Below are 5,963 nucleotides of genomic sequence, written 5' to 3' on the forward strand. Positions count from 1 at the left end.
GTGTTTGGCAGTGTCATGGAAAGAAAACTGGAGCTTTGATACCAACTGATGCAGTGTAGGATTGTAGTGAACAAAAAAACAGCAAGTAGAAGGGATAAATATTTCTAAGATTGTGAGATTATCACAAGAATCAAAGAAACCTTCTCAAATCAATAGATGCTTTCTATGAATTTAAGGAAAAGCAATGAAGAAACTCAGCTCTGAGTATTCTTATTGAGAAAAACAAATAATAATCAAAAATTGAGTTTGCTAGTGGCTATAAGCATGTATTTATAGCCTCTAATATTCCTAATACTACTAAAACACGGAATAGGGACTTTCAAAACCCTAATCCCTGCAAAACAAGGAAAGAAAGTCGGTTTAAAGCGAAATAAATGCGGAAAAAGTAACATAGCGCCCCGAGTGCGCTCGAGCATGCGACTGAACTCAGTTCCAGGGACGTATCGGTCGCAGTACCAGGGACGACCCTCAAATTCCAGGGATTGGACGCTTGAGCGCAGGCACCGTGCTCTCGATTGCTACTCCAGGGCGCTCGATCGCAATTAACATGAGATCGATCGCAGTTCCAGGAACTCCCTTTTCTGCCGCGCGAGTCTGGGATTGCGTCACCATCTTCCGGGGTATGTCCACACTACCATCCATTCCCGTCTTCTTCCTGAAGTCCCAAACACTTCGATCTACATCAATTTCTATTTCAACTGTTGGGGAGGACTCGACAGGCTCCGGAGTGTTAGAAGAGCTCATGAATTCCCACCTTGAAGAACAATCATTTACATCTGTTGTGTCTGCATTTATATCCGATGCGTCCGCTAAAGTTGGAGTTGTTTTTGAACTTTTGATATGAAAGTATCCTACTAGTCTAACTGCCATCTTCCAAACACTTCCATCATCTGGAGCTACATTTCCTTCGTATGCATGCTGATGATTCTGACGATTTATTAGTGAGCAATTTAGTGATAGTAGAAAGCAAATGGTGGAAGTGAGAAAGGATATCAGATAGAGCACCCAAAAGCTTTGGAGGCTCAGGTTTTGAGTGCTATTGGAAGCTATGTTGGTTGAACACTCGTCCATAGGAGTCAACCATTCGTCTTCCAGTACCTTTAACTTACCATTCTCTGATAGACTCAGAATGGCTTTCGAAAAATCCCTGGCTATTGGAGAGCCTTTCTGGAATATCTGCATAGAGATAGAGAAAAGAAAATAATTTTATTACTTTATGTTAAATTACCAATTGTTCTAAAAGTTTAAACAACAGTTGAAGGAAAAGGAAGGGACCAGGATTAATATAAAGAAGTTGAAGATTCAGTTGCTACTCACAAAGCCCAATCCTCCAAAGGTGGTGGTGAGTCTGGTGCCAATGAAGCCATTGCAGTACTTATTGAGGAAAATTTTCTCATATGGGAGTTCAAGAAAGGCAGCAGAGATACTGTTGGTTTCAAATTGTCCTATGAAACTGTATTCGCTGGTGACATTCAATATGTTGTCTGTCTCGAACCCAACAGTATTATTCAGGTATGTCCTTACAAATGAATCACCATCGCAACCAACTTTCAAGTTGTTCTTCTTTAGCCACTCTACATCTGTCACATTGGGTTGCGGCTGTTGAACTGTCAGCATTGTAGACAGACTAGCGGTGTAGCTTGATGTCAGGACCAACACCACAAAGAGCCATAGTACAATCACCAAACGACTCAAGTTGCTGTAGACTTTTTCCCCTGCAATATATAAAACCACGTGCTATATGGGTGCTTTCAAGTCGCAAGCAAAACAGAAAATGAAATGAGGCTTGCTTTCCTTAAGAATTTATTAATTTGATCCCATTAATTCTAATAAATTGGTAAGCATCGAGTTATAACAAATATTTTTGGAGGCTAGATGCAAAGAAGTTCATAAATTTCTTGCAATTTAGTTGCGTTTTGCACAAAACAAAACCAGACAAAAACACCCTTAGAGCTTTTATTATAGAAAGAGGAGAGAGAACATGGACAGTAAATCGTAAATAACGATAAGATATTAACAAACACTTAATCTTGCCACCAGATTAAAATTATAATTAATGGTTTGTTAATAACAATTACTTAATCTCAACCGTTAGATCAAACTCAATTTAATCTTACAATTGACTTTACAAACAATCATATAAATCCAATCGTTGGATCTATTTTAAAAGCATAGTACGATTCAAATCAAACCCCCATATCGTAACGCACGTTCGTGTGTGTTTGGTATAAATCCAATCATTTGTCATTTTTTACATATGTATCAATTGACACGTTAGTATACAGAAATTTGATACTTACTATGAGCAAAGAAGAGAGAGGAGAAGGTGAAAAAAAGTGCAGTGCTAATCTGGTTCTTCCAGCTGGGTCCATTAAACTCTGGATTGCATTGACGCTCCAGGAACCAAACCACGAGCATTGTGTATATCAAGATACCGCCAGTCGCCACCCACATTCCCACCGTGAAGGGCTTCATAAACATCCATGCCGACGCTTCCGGTTTCACTGGAACAATCATAGACAAACCTGACTCCGCAAATGGCACTGTAAAATCAATGTATTGCATTCGGTCCGCTAGTAAGGTTATGTCGCCGATCACAGCATCATATGACTTCCATTGTGTTTTTTCCCACACGACAAGCAAAAATAACTTTTATCAGAAACAAACAAATTGCAAACATATATAAAAGAAAAATTTTATATTACCCGAAAATTTTTTTTTTAAATCAAAACAACAAAAATTCTTTTAATCTTAATGTCACCTAAAAACTTTTCAAAACTATTATCAAACACACAAGTCGTTTCCGTCCTAGAGAGAGAGAAAAGGTGATTTTGACTATTAGGTAAGAAATTAAGGTGGCAAGTGGAAATTTGGCAAATATGAAGTCTCCTCAACGTGGCTTGGGGATCGAAATCAATATAAACAAAAAAGTCAATAAAAATTTTATTTCCATAATCTCCTGTTATTCTTACTGGAGTACTGCAGTTGGAAACTAATTTGATTTATAGATTCTCACCTCGATCAATATCACATGAATATATAACTTAATATGCGGAATATAATAAGCTTTCTTGTTTTTTGATGTAAAAAACTGAGTTCTAACTTTTTTGTTGGTATGTTTTGGTGTTTTGTTGGTCTTGGAATGAAAATTTTATTAAAAAAATAATAAAATAAAAAAGAATATAAATTTTATTAATAAACCTATTTTCAAGGGAATATTAATATGTGAAATTGTTACCTTGTTATAGATGTGATAAACCAGGTCGTCGTAGGTGCCATTGTAGGGCTCCAATTCGTAAGGCAGGTGATACTCTAAAAGGCTTAGCACCTCATGGAAAATTTGAATGCAAAAACCATCATATTTGTTCTGACTCGGTGTCTTTCAATACTCGACCTTCACAAACTTCTCGAACGTTGCTCTCCCTGGAACTCCAATCTTCAGCGGCTTTGCATTTGTCGGCATTTCCCAACCTTTCGGAGGAAGATGTTGTAAGTTCCCAGGCCAAGTCACCGGACCAGACAAACTACTTCCATTTTTCTCTTTTTCTACTATGTCAGCTGGGTTTTCCGAAAACCCATGCTCTGTTTTCCAGTAATCTATTTCTTTGTATCTCTTCCCAACCACGTTTACGATCCTCAACATCGGACTCTCCGACAGCCGCCCTTCTTCGAAACGTATTTTTCCACTTTGCTTGATAACATCTTCTCTAACAACATCTTTGGACTTCCCATTTTCCGTATCGCATTTATAACAATTCCAATGCTGTCGTATGCTCGCAGGGCATAAATTCCAGGCACAGAATTATCTTCTTCCGGATATTCACTTCTGAAATTATTCCGGAACTGGGAATAAAAATGATGATGCCTGCTGATCTCAGAATAGTTGGTCTTGATTACCAACGCGCCTTCCATGGAGGAAATAACGGAGTTGTTAACAGAATCCAGCAAATTTGTAATGCTTTCTGCAATTATCCATTCTGAGTCCCTCCCTACAAGTCCCATCGGCTTAGCTTCTCTGAACAAAAGACTCACCATCTCTAATGATGACTGAAGAACTATGAAAACCCGAGATTGGATTTGCAGTAGCTTATTAAGCTCTTCTTGGACGACTCTTACCGGATCAGAGAGAAAAGAAAATGGTAGAAGATCCAAACGGTACTCAATCTCCGAACCCACATTCTGGAGAGCCTCCGACAAAAGTTCCAACTTCCCAGAATCACCGGCATAGGGTTCATCTTCATAAATCGCCACGACCCTTTTCCAATTGTACGCTTGAATAATATCAGCAATGCATTCTATTTCTTCAGAACCATTTTTAGCCATTTGTATTAAGAAAGGCCAACGGAGTTGCATCAGCGGTGGGTTAATGGCAGGTGCTGCAAATGAAATAATAGCAACTTGAGCTTCATTTCCCATGTCGGCTACCATAGCTGCTTCCTGCCACGTGTGCATGCCGATAATCACTTTCACCTTCTTCTCTTTAATCATCTCTTCAGCTGCATGCAATCACAATTAAGATACTCTCATTAAAGTAATGATTCATCTTCCTATCAGTTCAAATTTTTGAAAAGTGGTGATTTAAAATGTAATAGAATTGGTAATAAATAGATCGAGATATACTAACCAACAGAAGTTACTCTATAAGGATGCTTGATAGAGAGGGAGAGTTTGTGAGTCTTGGACGTTTTGTTGAAGTTCTGAACCGCAATTTCCATGCCGATTTTCTCTTCTTTGCCTATGCGGGAATTAACATCAATGATAGCACCTATGTTCATAACTTCTTTAGCAATGGCGGCTTCAGCTCCATGGTAGAGAACGAAAAGAAAAGAGACGAGTGCAAGAAAGAGTAGTACTGATGATCTTGAGATTTTGCTGACCATTACAACTGACCAAGCTATTGCGGGAAATTTTGGGATAGGGAGTTAATCAGTGCTGATTCGGGTTTTAATGGGTTTTTCTGGTTTCTTGCTGATTATCAAACTAAAACTAAATCAATGTGATTGGTTTGTAGGAAAACGAAGGAAATTGGTAGGAAACTGGGCGTGAAAGTTCATTTCTTTGACTTGGTTTGCTAGAAGACAACATTAATTAATTACTCAGTTACGTACAGTGCACGCTAGCAGTTTGTAATCTACGACTTAGAGTTGTCGCTGGGTCGTTCTTAAATGGTGGCAAAATTCCATCATGTTGGCATGTGAATCTGTGATGGAGAATTGCACACGTTTCTTGCAACTCTGTTTGCTTGCCTATTTTCTCATAGAAGAAGACTTAGAAAAGAGATGAGTGGTGACAGAGGAGGACCAGGAGGTGACTGAGGAGGTTAAAGCTAGGGGTCGGCTCTGCCTCTTTCATTGGAATTGTGGACCCCTAACATATTCGATTAATAAGATTATAATAGAAAATAAATTAAATAATTGGGGAGACTTCAGAAAGCCCTCCTGAACTTCTAACTGTTTTGACATACCCCATAAATTTCCAAAACTCTCACTTAGACCCTCTGAACTTTGATTTTCTCTCACTTTGTACCCTTTTAACTTTTTATACCTATTTTACCCTCAACCAAAACTATGTTGTTTTGGACTCCAAAACTACAACTGCCCAACCCAAAACGACGTCATTTTGGGCTTCAAAACTACATCACCACTCAACCCAAAACGACATCGTTTTGAGCATAATATTAAAAAAAACAAAAAAACAAAAAAAACAAAAAACGAAATCGGGGGCTGGTCGGTCGGCCGTATGGGGTGGCCGAAACCACCCCCAGCCCCTTGGGGGTGGTCTGGCCACCCCCAAATGCACCCGATCCCTTTTTTTTTTTTTGGCCAAGGGGTTGGCCGGACCACCCCCTTAGCCATGGGGGTGGTTCGACAACCCCCAGATCAGCTAGGAGCCACCCCCGATTTTGTTTTTTGTTTTTGTTTTTTGTTTTTTATTTTTTTTATTTTTTTTATTTATTTATTTTG

General features: G+C 38.9%; 1 pseudogene; it reads right to left on the reverse strand.

The window, feature by feature from the left end:
• Positions 1-298: 298 nt before the first annotated feature.
• On the reverse strand, positions 299-4,884 carry LOC132172638 (glutamate receptor 2.9-like; annotated as a pseudogene).
• Positions 4,885-5,963: the final 1,079 nt, after the last annotated feature.

This window comes from Corylus avellana, chromosome ca2, assembly GCF_901000735.1.
Source record: "Corylus avellana chromosome ca2, CavTom2PMs-1.0".
Lineage (NCBI taxonomy): Eukaryota > Viridiplantae > Streptophyta > Magnoliopsida > Fagales > Betulaceae > Corylus > Corylus avellana.